Source organism: Vicia villosa, unplaced genomic scaffold (genome assembly GCF_029867415.1).
Source record: "Vicia villosa cultivar HV-30 ecotype Madison, WI unplaced genomic scaffold, Vvil1.0 ctg.002318F_1_1, whole genome shotgun sequence".
In the NCBI taxonomy this organism is placed as follows: Eukaryota; Viridiplantae; Streptophyta; class Magnoliopsida; order Fabales; family Fabaceae; genus Vicia; species Vicia villosa.
In genome coordinates, this window is record NW_026705893.1 from 301843 (window position 1) to 318996 (window position 17154).

The following is a 17154-nucleotide window of genomic DNA, read 5'->3' on the forward strand; positions in this document are numbered from 1 at the left end:
CAATTCTCACTTGATTGTAGCACCCAACAATATGGCTACACCACACGACAACCAACAATGCCTTTTTACCAAGCCAATTCAAGTGTCGGGTGCTACCAACGACATATACATTGCTTCCATAAGTTACTCAGAGTTTCAATTTTCTGGGCCATGTATATGTCGTTCGGAATCATCCTTCAGTATTTGGGATTTAGTAGACAAAACTTTTGGAATTAGGAGATTTAACTAAAGAAGACATTGGTAAGACACACAATAAGGTATCAATTCTAAATGATGAGTTTTTGGCGAGCAAAGATTATGTTCCGAAAAGGAGAGACTGGCTTCCAGCGTATTGGTCTGGTTTCAAGTCACCTGAGCAGGTTTCACGTATCCGGAACACTGGGTATAGTAAATTTAATGTTAATGTTGTTTGAGTATTTTGGTTTGTGGTATAACAGTTGAAATCTGTGATCAATCTTGTGCAGGGTGAAATTGGAAATTTTGAAAACTGTTGGAAAAGATATTGCCCCTAGACCATGTTATAATAAACATAAATGAAGAGATGTTCACTGTTAGCAATAGGTAATTTTCTTCCTTGAACATTTGAAAAATGAATTCAAAACCAAGTAACATTTGATATGCTGTGTAGCTCACTTTCTGAGTTTGGTATTCTTGGACTAGAATTGGGTTACTCAAAGGAAATTCCTAACGTGTTATTGATTTGGGAGGCACAATTTGGCGATTTTGCTAATGGTGCTCAAGTCATATTCGACAATGTCTTGAGTTATGGTGAGTCTAAGTGGCTCCGTCCGGCGGGGCTTGTTGTGTTACTTCCACATGGTTAAGATGGCCAAGGCCCGGAACATTCAAGTGAGAGATTGGAACGCTTTCTTTAGGTGCTATACTAAAATTCTATGTTTTGATTTCCTCAAACTTCTTTAAAGCATTTTTTCTTTCTACATTCATTTTTGATCTCTCAATGTTACAGCGCGATGCAATAATTAAATGGCGTATCTGCTGCTTGTCGCTACCGCGAAAATTAACAGGGTCGCCACTAACATATTTATCCTGAAAAGGAAGGGGATGCCAGCAAACCACAAAACAAAACAACGGTCTCACGACCAGAGAAAAAGGGTAAGGGAGTCGGTTACGCGAGGACAAGGTGTTAGCACCCCTCGCGCCCATCGTACTCGATGGTATCCACGCTTGTGTCTAAAACTATGGGTGTGCAATAAGTCTACGCTAATCTAGGCTAAAATGAATGCAGAATGTAGGGAAAAGAAAGGATTGTGCTCGCACGGGCCCTACCCCGCTGCCTACGTATCTGTTTTGCAGAATCAGAGCTACCGTAGCTCGGCTAACTAATTTTGGTTTGTTTTGTGTTTTTTAGGTGAACGAGTTACATTCACACTCCGCTGCTCGACCTTTGGAGACTTATGCTTGGGAATAGAGCGGAAATAACAAGCTCTTAAGAAAAAGAAAATCAAAGAGTGTGGTTTGTGTTTTAAAGAAGGCATGAGGAAGACCTAAGCTAAGGGGGAAAGCTTGCTACCTAATGTTATCATACAAAGGGTACGAGTCTAAGCTAAACTAGCAACCTACGAGGAAAAGGGGAAACACACAAGAATATCACACAAACGAGCATCCGCTCGTAAAGCAAACAAACCAACGGTACTGACCGAATGGTAGAAAAGCGGTCCCGCCATAGCCAAGGGGAGCAGCTCAACCCAAGTCAACCAAGCATTAGACCTCGCGAAAATGATCGGCCATAGACAAGAGGGCGGACCCCCCTCAGCAACCAAGCCGTCACGGATCTGAAAGGAAAACGGTGCGTGCGTACACCGAGCATCAACGTCGGGCGACGCGAGCTATAGGAAAGGCGGGGGTCCGGCTGCATGAACCCTTTCCCTGACATACTCGATAACATGATCTTGTGTTGGTTCGGAAGCGAGCCACGCGTAGCGTGCGCATACTGAACAGACTCGATGAGACTGGGCGGGGGTTGATTGCTAACCCTTTCCGCGTGCCTTCCATGAGGACTTAACGGAGTGCCATATAGGACTTATTACACCGTGACTCCCTGCCGCAAAGCACAAATATAAACACACCAACAAAAACAGAGCCTCTTTCGAGGGCTTGGCCAGATGCATGTCTAAGTCCTACTTCTCATGTTATAGGATGATGCGCAAAGTGGTAAAAGGGACAAGGAGACAATACCGAACGGATAGCAAATCCGTAATGAGCTAGCAAGTGTAAGCAAAGAAGTCCGGAGTACTTCGCGTAAGCCAACATCAAGCAAAGTCGAAATGCATCATCGTGAAAATCAATCACGAGCGACATGTGGTACGCGTCGAGCATAACCACACAAGCAACCTGCAAGAGAAACACAAGCCAGACAATACAGGAATATACATCTCAATGAATGAGAGATCAGATGAATCGATCGGAAATACGTTCGTGTCCCACAAATAAAGTGGAACACGAGGCAAATCAAGTCGCATCGGAAGCGAATTCGTGTCCCACAAGTAAAGTGGAACACGAAGCAAGTCGAATCGCAATCGAAGACTCTCTCGAAGTACCTCGCACATCTCAACAAACAAATCAGTAGTAACAAGGAAACACACTATAGAAAATACTAGCAAAAGATTCTAAGTAATTCTAAAATAAAATCTAACAAAATTAAATTGTTTATTATGGCATTTTTATCTAAAAGTAATGGAACAAAACTATGTACAAAAAACAATTAAATTCTAACAAGAAAATAATACATGTTTTTGATTATTTTTATCATCTAAAAATTAACAAAAACTCCAGGATTTTATATTCTATTATCATATCAAAATATAACAAAAATATCAATGATTTATCTTACTAAAAGAGATAGAAAATAAACTAATCTAAAATAGAAAACTTATGCACACAAGGGGGTGAGAGTCTGAAACCAGGGGTATGGTTGTGAATTCAGGCGCAGGTTTATAGCTGAGGCCTAGGGTGATTTTTATTCAGAAATTTATGCCAAAAAAAAGAGTGCATCGGGCCAGGAGTGTATGAGTATTAAATTTGTGTGAGAGGCCCAAGAGGGATGTTTTATGGTTTCAAATTCTGCAGCAAAAAGAGTGTGATTGGGCCGAAACTAGGGTGTGGCTAGCATATCGTATGGAGAAAATTATACCCTGTACCCCTGCTTTTATCCCAATACCCCTACCAAAAAAAATTTAGGACAAAATTACCCCTGTATAAATAGTGAAAATTACCCAAATTTTCACTTTTTCACTCATTTTCACGTTTTGGAATTTTCTTGCCCAAAACCGGATAACCCAGCCATCAGAGTTCCGGTTCAACAGACTTGGAAAAAGTAAGTTTTTTTAAAAAATATCTCAGCCGGATAACCCAGCTATGGGGTTTCCGGTTCATTTTTTTTTCTTTTACATAGCCGGATAACCCATTGATGGGGTTTCCGATTCATTTTGTCTCAGCCGGATAACCCAACAAGTGGATTTCCGGTTCTTCTGGACCTTAGCCGGATAACCCAGTCTTTGGGTATCCGGTTCCTTTTTTTTTTGTTTTTTTTTGTTTTTTTTTTTGTTTTTTTTTAATATCATTTTATTTAATTGTTAACTATTTTATTTTTTGTTTTTTAGTGGTTCGAAGAAGAGGAGGTGCGATCGACGGAATGCGTCAAAGAGGAAGACAACGTCGAGAGGCTGATGGCGAGGGAGCTGCTCCTGAGGTTGATCCGCAGCATCCGGCATTTCCCGGAGGACCTACGGATACATCATTATTGGTTAGATATCAGAGGCACGTTGCATATCATTTATGGTTGGGCGAGGTACGTAAATATTTTCTTAAATGTTTTTTTAAATTACATGTACTTATATATTAACATATATTACAAATTATTTTCAGGAGAGACGACCAAAGCCGACCTTAAAGGTTGCTGCACATGGCAGCAAATTAATAGGATGGGTTCCGGCAATGCTCCCAAGGCAGATGGAAAATTGGTTAGTTGCATCTGGCCTTTCATCTTTGCAGCATACTAGTTTGTCGAGGGTAGATACGCATCTATTATCTGCTTTTGTTGAGAGATAGCATCCTGAAACATCGTCATTTCATATGTCGTTCGGCGAGATGACCATCACGCTAGACGATGTTTCTTGTCTTCTTCATGTACCGATTAGGGGCCAGCTGGTTGACCCCGATGTTGTTGTCACCGATTATGATGCCATCCATCTAGCTGTTGAGTTGTTTGGTGTTTCACTGAGTGATGCAACTGAGGAGGCTTCTGCTGTAAGGGGTCCTTACTATAAATTAGATTGGTTGAAGCAAGTTTTTGAGCAACAAAGAGCTGCGGATAACTTTACAGGCGCTATGAGAGCATACATGATGTTGCTATTAGGTTGTACCATTCTTGCCGACAAGACGTTTACTCTTGTCGAGGCAAAATATCTTCCACTTTTGAGAGATTTGGATAATTGTGGAAGCTATTGCTGGGGGGCAGCTGCACTGGTTACTCTGTATAGATACTTAGGGGATGCCTCATTTTACTCATGCAAGCAGCTTGGCGGTTATGCCTCTCTTCTTCAGGTTTAAAATTTTACTTATTATTTAATTATACTTAATATCTAATATTTTAGTTTAATTTAGTTTATTATAATTTAGTTTAATTTATAATAGTAACTTTTACTTTTGTTTCAGTGTTGGATTCATGAGTACTTTCCAACTGTTGGAAAGAGAGGTACTTCTGGGTTATTTGGCATTGATAGTCCGATGGCTAGGGCGATGAAATGGGAATATAGGCAGGGGACGCAAAAAGTGGCTGACATCCGAGCTATGTTAGATCAGTTGACTCCTCACGATATTGCCTGGCGCCCTTTTGAGGATCATCGGGTGCACCGTCCTTTTGATGATATCTGTTTGTATCGGGGTGGTTTGAAGTGGTTTGGTACTGTAGTTCTATATTTACCTGACAGATGCTTGCGTCAGTTTGGATACAGACAGTACATACCGACTGTTCCTCCTAATGTAGACACACTTGATGTGGATGTTGAGTGGGCTACATATAGGCAGAGTGTGTTGCAGGTGACCCGATCCCACGATGATCCCCCAGCTGCGTTTGCCACCATACCATATGAGACAGACGATGATTATTTGGCGTGGTATTATACGGTGTCACATCCTATATTGAGAGCACCAAGAGGTGATCAGCCGATGGAGGTACCAGTGCCTGTCTATGACGAAGGACCGTCAGACCCGAGATTATCATATATATCTCATGAGCTTCATCATTACTTACAGCGTCATCAGGCTGTTCCTGAAGACGAACAGTTTCTGGAGATATTTAGAGCACTCAGACTTGCACAGGGCGGACCATTACCTAGGGAAGGTCCAATTACTTATGACCATGAGTCTGATTGATGTCACATTTTATGTTTATATTTATGTTTTAGTTTGAGACTTATGTATTGTTATGAGACTTGTAGACGTCTGTGTTATTATAAGACTTATAGTTTGAGATTAATTATTTATAATCCATTTGGCAACATATTAAAATCCAATAGTACTAATGTTGTAATATCATAAAATCAATCTAAGCTGACATGTTTTGGTAGTATAGGCATTAGCCGTTGCCAATGTTGTAACCGCCCGACAAATCCTACCATCCAAGAAGTTGCATCTTTTGTGCGATATTTCGTCCAATCAGTTGTGACAGGTGGCAACGGGAATCCTTCATTCATGTTTACCTGCACATAAAATAAATATCAGAAAAACACGAATAGGGATTGAATGTACGAAAAATGTGTTTCTAACTACCTGAACCCAATGATTTCCATTGACAAAGCCGATACAGTAAATGGATGCATTAGGTGAATGTGCACTCGTCATAGGAAAGTAACTCAAACTAAGGTGACCTAAAGAGACGAGAACAACATTATACCGATTAGCTATTACATAGCCCAACTCAGGTAACGTCATCCATTTATTTGGTGGTTGTTGACCTAAATTTTCTATCACCAACGATGATCTCACTGTTGGAAGGCGTTGACCAAATAAATCCTCATACAACTTGCTTCTAGGACCTATAATCTCTTTCTCCAAATCCCGACGAACCATTGACCATCCATCTGTGCCATAACCATGCAAAGATGCAATGGCTCTAAAACCACAATTTCCATCATCCATTACATCAACAATGTCATCAATAAATGGTCTGATGTAATCTGGAAATTGTACAATGTATTTATCAAATTCTCTATTTTTTGAGGTTTGAGATAGTTGTGAATATAACCTCTTTGAAGATTTTTGAGAACTCAAATGTGATTGATCAACATACTCATATCCTGAAGGATCACGATAAACATCATATCCCACAGGTCTCTTCCCTTTTTTCTTAACCCCTCCTTTGGTTTTAATTTTTTCAGGCGGTGGACACATCTTTGTTGTAGTTGGATAAGCAATCTCACACACTCTGCTTTTTAATGCTCTTTTTCCGACAACATCTAATGACCTCCACATTTTCCAAATTTCATCGATTGCATTTGTCATGTCTATTTCTGATCCATCATCTGCATCTATATCTTGATTCCCTTCCATACTTAGTTTCCTCCAATGAATATGAATAGCCTCAATTGGTATCGCATCACCACTCAATGTATATCTCCCTAACTCACAAGCACATGGTAACCCATGTACTTTTCTATGAGTACATCCGCACTTTTGCGTATCGGTACCCACCATGTCAATCCTCAACCACTCTTCAGCAATCTGCCTCAATGCAGCTCTTGATACTGAACCACGCAAATTTGAATAAAAAGGACTAGTATGTGCATGCTCAACTTCATAAAAACTCTTCTGAAATGAAGCTCTAATGTTGCCCACTTGTATCTTGATGTTGTCATTCATAGCCTCCCAACATTTGCATAAATCACCTAAGCTATTCTCTAACATTTGCTTAAGTTTCCAATGCGCAGACTCCACCCTTTAAATTAAAAAAAACAACTAATTATCTGTAATATTAATATAAAGAAACAATGTCGATAAAATCACATAAACATACCTATTTGTTGTTGTGTTGCCCAAATGTAACACTTGATTGATCCATGCTTCAACAAATCGATGTCTGTGCGGTGTCAACCACGTGTCATTCACATAATCAATAAAACCTTTGGAGTCAACACATGCATCCTCAAGTTGTTTCAACCGTTGATGGTACTCCATCTCATCACTAGCCTTTATCAGTTCAAACCACATTTTCTCCACTGTTTCTCGCATATCATCCACAACATGTTCCTTACACTTTGATTTCACGTTTTTTTTGATGTGAAATCGGCAAAGCAAATTAGCTGTCTTTGGAAATATTGTTTCAATGGCTTTCATTAAAGCAAGATCTCTATCAGTCAAGATTACTTGAGGACAATTATCCTGCTTGATAAACAACTGTTTCAACTTATCCAATACCCAACAAAAAGTCTCTGTCTGCTCAGATTCCATATAGGCAAATGCAACAGCAAATGTTAATTTAGTTGATGTCATACCAACTATTTCAAACAACGGTTGCCTGTACTTGTTTGTCTTGTATGTGCAGTCCATAATCAATACAATAGGAAACATATTCAACAACTTCACTGATTCTGGATGTGCCCAAAAAATATCTCTCACAACTTCTGACTCATCCTTTTTCCTACTCCAGTAAACATAACCTGATTCTTCAACCAACTTGAGCAATTGTTGCATTTCTGTTCTAGGACCCCTTATGTCTTTTTGTATCTTACTCTTATGTTTGTATATTTGCGTGATCCGAGTGACATTCTCCGGGTCACGCTCTTGCAATGACAATAATATGTGTCTTGGTGGAACATGGCGTTTTGTCAAATCAACAATATGTTGCTTATCATCTGTATTTAGTCGACTTACGAAAGCATGACCTTCAAATCTATCAGGTAAGCCGTGGTTGTGTACTCCGCATTTTACATCGATCTTCCATCCAGAACCATCTTTCGACGGTGTTGACCTAATTTTGAAAGGACAACCACATCTCTTACTAGCACTTTGGGTTTCGCTATCTGTTTTTTTGTATTTTCCACCTCTATCACAACCAAATATTAATTTATCACTTCTTCCTCGCTTGCCTGTTTTGATATCTGAACGAGCTATTATAACTGTTACTTTATTCCTGATTCCAACGTCCTTAATCCAACTTATCGCCTCTTCTCTTGTAGCAAATTTTTGACCAGTTACAAAAACATCAGTTGTATCCACACATGTTTGAGTTACATCGCATTTCTTCAAAGGAGGATCCACACATAAATATATATATATATATATATATATATATATATATATAATTAATTTAGTTTCATATATAATTAAAAAAAAAATAAAAAGTTAAAATTAAAGTAATTTAAAAAAAAAAGGAAAAAATTAAAAAAAACAAGAACCGGAATACCCACAAAGGGGATATCCGGTTGGGAAAACTTGAAATTTAACAAACCGGAATACCCATACATGGGATATCCGGTTGGTAAAAGTTGAAATAAAACAAACCGGAATACCCATCCATGGGATATCCGGTTGATGAAAGTTTTAAAAAAACAAACCGGAAAACTGCATGTCTGGTTATCCGGTTCAGACGACGTAACAATCTTCCTTTCTCTCCTTACCGTCCGTACAAACAGTAACAATGAAAAAATAAAAAAAAAATTAAAAATTAAAAGTAAAAAAGGATAAAATTGGAATTTTTAAAAAATTGTCGGGGTATTGGGATAAACGTAGGGGTACAGGGTATAATTTTCTCGTATGGACAAGGCATGGCCCAATGAACATGATCAGAATTCAGATTTTATATGGTTCAATTAGTTCATTAGGTTAAATCCGATTTTGTACTTCTATTCTTATCAAACGATTAACCTACTGAACAAGATTTACTACTCATTCAATTCAAATTAATCTCAATTACTGTCACTTAATTACGCATTAATCAAAAGGAGAGCTAAAAAGGGATTAGGGATTTACGTGAGAAGCAACGCTTGAACTTCATCTCTCTTCTTCTCCCATGGCCGCGGCGGAACTCCACTCTCTCACGAAGTGGCGACGGCGAGCGGAGTTCTTCCCCGATCAACCTTCTCCCGTCTGAGCACTCAAATCACGCTCTCTCCGTCTCAATCAGCTCTTCGTCGCTTCTCTCTCTCGCTCGATTTTGATTCGGTTTCGATTTGGTCTCTCATCTCTCCCTCTTCGTTTCTGCGTTTTTGCCATTGGTGATGATGATGTTATGATAGTTGAATCGTGGTTTGATGAGATTTGCAGAAATTGAAGATATTGATTCTGCGAGAACGGTGATGATGAACACGATGCAAAGTTGTTGACGCACAGACGCGGCGGAGAAGATGATGCGTTGCGCAGAAATAAGGTGATTCAATGCGAGATGAAGATGATCTTGTTTACAGATTGAAGCTTATCGGAAGTTGATGATGAACGTGAAGTGTTTGTGAAAGATGATGCTGAGAAGATTGAATCACGTTCAAAGATTGTTGACTCAAGGTTTTCGGTAATTTTCCGATGAATCGAGAATGTTGAAGGTTGTTCTCTAACTGTGATTTTCTGCAGGATTTGTGAGGGACTGAGATGATTAGAGTTCTTCAGATTGAAGATAAAGCTTCAGAGCAAAAGAGAATTATCCAAGAGTGAAGGTTCAAGAGCCTCTCCCTGGAATTTCTTGAGCGATGATGATTGGAAGCTTCAGAGAGTGTTGAAGTTCCGAAGAGATTGTTACGATTCAGTTATCAGGTTTGTTCTCTGATCTTTTCTGTTAAATATCTTCTTCTCATTTCTGTTGAATCGATTCCATTGGAAAGGTTGGTCGAATTCTCATGATTTTTCTGTTACAGATCTTTTTGTTTGTGGAGAAGAGCGATCGAAGAATGAAGAAGATCTTTTTTCTTTTCTGTTATATTTTCTGGTGATTGAATTGAAGATTGAAGAGTGTTCTTGCCATTGAAGGTTGAAGAAGAACGATGGAGTTTTCTTGAAGATGATGAAGAACAGAGATGATGAAGATGATAAAGATGGGAGAAAAGATTGATAGCCTTTTTTGTTACAGGTTGTTACGTTCTTCTTCTTCCTTCCTTTTTTTTTTTCATTCTGTTATGCCTCTTTTCTTTTGTTTCTGTGATATCTTTGGGTCTGATTTTTCTTCCTTGTGCTGCTGGTTAATTTTCGAACCGGTATCAGTTTATTTGCAGCTGCGAAGTGCAGTTGGTTTCTCTTGGTATTGCAGCGTTTCCTTTTTTTGACAAATCTGGTGAACGGACCGGTTCAATTTATTATGTGATGCAGGATCGGTTTTCTTAATAGTGTAGAATTTTCCGGTTTGATCTTGTGTAACGGTTTGGTTTATTGAAGTCATGCTTGGTGCTGCAGCATTAGGACCGCAAACTGTACACAAATGCTTGAGTTGTTTTAATTGTATTTTGCTTTGGACTGTATGTAATGTATGACATGGATTAGACTTGGAGTTTGATAAATGATAAAGGGATTTGAAATGAGTATATGAATATTGTATGGACTTGAATCTTGTAGTAAAAATAACACTTGTTTTGAACTTCCAAATTTTCTTGACAAACATGTACGTTTGTATGGTCTCGAATAATTTGCACTCGTGGCATCAAGTACTCACCAATAAATTCGAATCTTTTATTTAATGAAAACTTGTCTTCAATTTTCGAACCGTAAGTGACTTGAACTTCAATCAATCGATCAATTTAAAAGAACATTGATGTCTCAATTGTAATGAATCTTCAGGTCATATATCATGCTTTGACAAAATGTCTTCCTCAATAGATGACTTTAACATAACCATGATGCTTTGAGGACCTCTTTAATGGAGATAAGGATTGAGACATAGAAACACCTCTTAACATGAAATCCAGTCATTCTATGTAGACAAACCTGTAACTTGAAGAAGAAGTCTATGAACCAATCCTATTTCACATTTCAATGCACACCGAAGAATCGATTGAAACAAACTTGAACAAAGATGAGAAACCCTTTTATTATTTTCTTCAATTTTTGACTGGCGAAATAAACGCCATCCATAACTTATAGCATAGAGAAAGAGGGCAAATTTTGGGGTGCAACACTGCTTTCTTTGCAGATGGCTGATGATCATCCTTATATTATTCCTGAGATGGTTCCTACTCTACAAAAACAAGTTCAAGAATGTAATTGACATATTGTGATTGTCACAACGCAAGAAAAAAATTTCCATGTTTTACAGCAGCATGTTTGTAATTAGTATAATAATCAATTAATATTAGATTTTTCACTTGAAGTTGTAATGTATCGTCAAATTTTCTCATAGTTGTTTTTTGTTTTGTCGCAGATACATAGAGAATTCCGTAAATTTCTCATTACATAGAGAATTCCATTAACCTCTCATTGTAATATCCCTTAAGAATCTAATTTGCAATAAGGTTTGCAGATCAAATTTATCTGAGTTTGATGATGTTCAAGGACATCCAAGCTTTGACAACACAAGGAACCAGATTTAAGTGCCTCCTAAAAGACCAAACCAACCACGCAAATGTCAAGGAGGGTATCAAATGCTCAATATTATGTTCTCAAAAGGTTTGATACTCATTGGAACTGGCTGTTCATCTGTTAAACTCGTTGTTTTCTAAATATGCTTCTTATGATCATCAATGTCTTACATTCATCTCAGGTTTACTACGAACTTGATGATAAACGAACAAAGGTACATGCAAAAGATGTTGCAATATGTAGGGTGGAACAAATTTGTCCTTTCCCTTATGATATTGTCCGATGAGAACTCAAACGATATCCAAGTATGTCTGTTCAAACCGTTCTTAAGAATCATTGAATTTTTTATGACTCAATATTAATCATGTTAAGTCTTTTGTGCTAAATATTTTTACTTTGTTTTGTTTGTGCTAAACGCGAAGTTGTTTGGTGTCAAGAAGAACCAATGAACATGAGTGGATACACTTATGTTTTACCACAATTTATAACCTCGACAAAGTCATTAGGTAGGGGACGTTATGATGATATCAAATATGTTGGTCGTGCTCTGTCTGCAGCCACAGCTACTGGTTTCCTCAAGGTTTACCATAAGGAGCAGGCTGAGCTAGTTGAGAAAGCCCTTCAAAGTGAACCAATAATTTGTTGCTTCTATTCACATCACTTTTTGTTTCTATAGGTAATATCATCCTTACCCATTTTTTTGTACTATAGGAACACAACAAAAAGTAATGCATGTGCTTTTTCTACTCATGTATGGTCAAAGATAAAAATTTAAAGCGCCAATGAATAGATGATGACGGATCAAGTCCTATTTCCCTTCTTCATTATCCTCATAACTACCATTGCTCACTTCAACATCATTAGCATCTTTGTCGTTATTCATGCTTGCTACATAATTTGTAATATTTATGAATTGAATGTCTACTTTACAATCGTCACTCGTGTCGCGTTTATTGTCTGCACCACATGAAAAAGTAACAAACTTAAGTGTTGGTACTCCAGAACAAATAATAAGTAAAGTGCAAAGAACATAATAACTTCCTTATTCCTAACTAGCATTGTCAATCTAAAGAACTATAATACAAACAAAACTTAATCATTTGAAAATTAGTGATCTCTGGTGTAACATATAAGCTATCTAGAAAATCTAATTAAGCTACACAATATTGTCAGCATCTCCTATTGCTGGAACCAAAATATTGATATTCTGGAACTGATTGTTCCCTTTTTATTGGCTTGTACTTTTACATGAAGACGGTGATCCCGCTTTTTATATATTTAGATAAGTTATTAGTTTTCTTATTTTTGTTAGATATGCATACAAGCTTAGGCCATTTGGCTAAAACAGTTTGCAGTCCTACGTCCCCAGTTTCTATAACATTCTTGTGTGATAGCTTAGTTTGTAAGCATTAATAGATATGCACAACCCATATCAGTGGGCACACATGAACATAAAATAGATGACTTATCATTCTTTAACCTTTAGAAAAAATTGATACTAATTCAAATTCTCAAGTTAATAACACAATCTCAAATTCTATAGTTAAAAAGAACAATAAATACACTTTTCAATCTAACCACCTAAAATCATCAAAAAGTTTAAAGTTCAATTAATGGACACAATAGACACTCTTCCTCATTGGAATTATTCCGATTTCTTTGGCCGAAAAATGGTTCCATAATGGAAACTCTTCCAGCATATTGTTTGGATTTCTATTGTTTTAGCATCAAATACAGTATAAACTAATTGCACAGTGAATTTGATTTCTATTGTTAGCTTCAAAAACAGTATAAACTAATATGAGAGTATGGTAGGTCTAACGTTTGCTTCTTAGCTCCTCAGTCCTTATTAACAAACAATAAAGCATAGATTTCAACACAAATAATTGGACATGACACGACGACATGACATGGACACTTCAACATTAATAATGTAAAAAATATAGGACACTGAAGCTGCAACAACTACATACATATGGTAGTATTTGAATTTCTTTTATACATTTATTATTATAAGAGTTAAAATATTTCAGTCAAAATTAACGTTTTTAATTCTTTATCGAAACATTGCTTCTATGTTTGTAGGTTTGTTAAAAAATAATTGTATAAAAGTGTCTTCAAGCAAAGAAAAAAACAAACTTTGTTTGAAACAATTGTGTGAATTGTCCGATACATGTGGTGTGAGTGTCATACGGGGCCGGATACTGATATAACTCAGTGTCGAAACAAAGATTTTTTTTTAAACACTTGTCTGATTTTTCCGACACTTGTTTGACTTTTCCAACATGTGTTGTAAGTGTCATTTTCAAGTGTTGGATAACGACACGTATCCAAAACCGTTCACGCTTAATTTTAGGGGGTATGTGCTTCACAGTTAAGAAATCTTTATCTGACATTGGGAAGATAAATTATAATCTAATTATTTCCTCTTCTTTCTGGCAGATGGAAATCCTCAACCTCTAACAGATCAAAAGCCCACTTTCCTACCATATTTTCATATATCCTCAGCATCAAATAATTGATATCATAACTCTATGATGTGATGAAAGCCAAATAACTCATGCATACACATTTTAATATACTTATATATCTCTTTAATAGTTATATAACTCCACTGTCAAATCTCCTCTCTAACAAACAATTGATCAATCATATGATATGATATGATGAAAAAGTTATAACTTCCAATTTTCTTTCCAACTAAACTAACCTTACACCTATTAACATCCTCAATAAAATCCGATCCTTTATTCTTCATTCCTCACACCAAGACACAAATAAACTGCTATCGAGTAGTAATTTCAAAGTGTCACACGCATTAATCTCATCTTAACACATTCAACAATGAAGAAACAACAATTTATTTTCTCTTCTCCAATTCTACAACTACTAATAACTATCACCCTCTTCTACTCCACAACCACCTCAGCGCAACTCTCACCAGTTCAACCTCCACAAGCATCAACACCAGCACCAAGTTTCAACATAACTTGTGGGTCTCAACACCTAGTATATTATTGAGTCATTTCATTATTCTAAGCTATTTAGTAAGAAATTGTAACATAATGAAATCAATTCGGACGGTTTCGATTTCACATGGATTTATTCTAAGTACTAAACTAAACTTCATTTTTAACATGTCCCCTAGTTTTCTAGTCTATTTTAGACGAATAACCTCTTGTTATATATTTAAATTTGAACTAATTCGTCAATAGAAACTACATAATGCCAGTACAAATAAAATAATAAAAATTAATCCAACTTACAAAGAAATAACAAGATTTAGAGTTAATTCAAACATTACACCTTGGTCATAGAACCATGAATTTAAGTTCAGTAACTCCACTTTCTGGAATCTCTTTCAGAACAAGATATTTTCTTTTTTCCTGCAAAGTAAATGATAAAACCATGAATTTCTAAACATAAACCTAAACTAAATTAAAATTATTCAATATGAGTGATTATCCCAAAATTACATAATAAAACCGAATGCAACTGTGTCATTGCAGTGCTAGTTAAAAAGTCCTAAAATTCAAAGATTGGAAAATAACCATAACAACAATAGAAAAGTTAAAATTTTAAATAATCAAATTCAATAGTTATCGAAAATGATTTCATAGATTGAAAAAAAAAGGGCCCGTTTGTTTTGCTTTTTAAAAAAAGATTTTTATAGTGTTACATAATTTTATGAAGAAAAAAAATTACAAAGAAACTTTTTATAAAAACTTCAAATAAAGATTTTGTTTGAATAGTTATTCTTAAAATGTGATTTTAGATATTTCATCTATTTATGAGAAATATTTATTTTTTAATTTAATTTGAGAAGTAATTTTCTCTTAATTTAATAATTTAAAGTTTGATGATGTGAGTTAATAGAAAATTTAAGTAATGGGTTAATAATTGTGAGTAATGGGTTAATTATTATTTTTGTTATTATTAGTGGAAATACATTTTTTGTGGTGTGAGTGGGAAGTTGAGTAATGAGGAATGTTAATAATTGTTTTTAATTAATTAATAATAATTTAAATTATAATGATGTGAGTTGGTGGGTAGTTTTGAGTTAGTGGGATGTTAATTATTTTACTTAAACTATTTTTTTAAAATTATTTTATTTTAATTGAATTAATTATAATTGGTAGAAATTTTGGCGGGAAGTTTTGGAGGAGAGAAGTTGAAGGATTATATATATATATATATATATATATATATATATATATATATATATATATATATATATATATATATATATATATATATATATATATATATATATATATATATATGAGGAGAGTTATATTGACTCCAAGAGTAAGTGTACAACACTTACTCCAAATCATAACCATTGATTATCATTAATCCAACGGTTTTAATTAAAATTTTATAAAGAAAAATATTTCCAAAAATAACTAGATTAAGATTTTAATTAAAACCGTTAGATTAATGAAAATCAATGGTTATGATTTGGAGTAAGTGTTGAACACTTACTCTTGGTTGTACTTACTACAGTAGAAACTCTCTATATTAATACTCGGTAAATTAATAAACTCTCTAAAATAATAAATTTGTCCAATCCTGACTTGGGCCAATGTAAAAAATTAAAAAACTCGATAAAATAATAAGATAATAAATTTTCGGGAGATCCCTTTATAATTTCCGGTCCCAAGAAAATCTTAAATTAATAATTCATAGAAACTAAAAAAAATATATTACACTATATTGAAATATGATTCAATAGTTGTTTGTTTTCCTTTAAGAATACATTGAACACATTTGTTCCTCTTGTTTACATTTATTATACTTCAAAAGTCATTATTGATTTCCAATGGATATGAACACAGTAGTTACTAATTCACCTTGAGTCCCAAGGTTCGCTGCAACGTAATTCTAAGAGGCATAGACTAATTTTCCTTTTTGTTTAACATGTACAGTATAATTACTTAAGAACTCTTTAAATTAATAATTATTAATTTATCGATAAATTAATAATTATTAATTTATCGATAAATTAATAACTCTCTAAATTAATAAATTTCTCCGGTCCTAACATTATTAATTTAAAGAGTTTTTACTGTACTTACTTTTGTTGCATTATCATTATGATATCTCTTATCCGACTATTTTTAACTTTTGTTTGATTATTTAATTTTTGAGTTCATTTCTTCTTTTTTATTTATATTAATTTTTTTTATATCTATCATGCACATTGTTATTATTAAATTAGGTATTATAAGATAGAAATAAAATTAATCATTTTTTATTTGTGAAATTTATGTATGTGATTTTTAGTTTTAAGTCTAACCATGTTTAAAATATTTATAATCAGTAGTATACTTAATTTATGTATGCCAGACATTATTATTATTTAATTAGGTATTATAAAGTAGAAATAGTGTGACCGATATAATTTGGAGCTAAAAATAATATTAGTTTATTAATTTATAATATTAATTTTGTTAGATTTTTTTAATTCACATATTTTTATAAGATTAACACTCATTTTTATTTTCACACTATTTATTGACATAAAATTTAAAAATAATATTAATTTCTTGATTTTCAATATTAATTTTGTTAATTCTTTTTAATGAACATATTTTTATAAGACTGATACTAATTTCTTAGTATTACTAACCATCACTT

At 34.9% G+C, this 17154-nt stretch overlaps 1 pseudogene; it reads left to right on the forward strand.

The window, feature by feature from the left end:
• The first annotated feature begins 31 nt into the window (after window positions 1–31).
• Window positions 32–12190, forward strand: LOC131638468 (uncharacterized; annotated as a pseudogene).
• Window positions 12191–17154: the final 4964 nt, after the last annotated feature.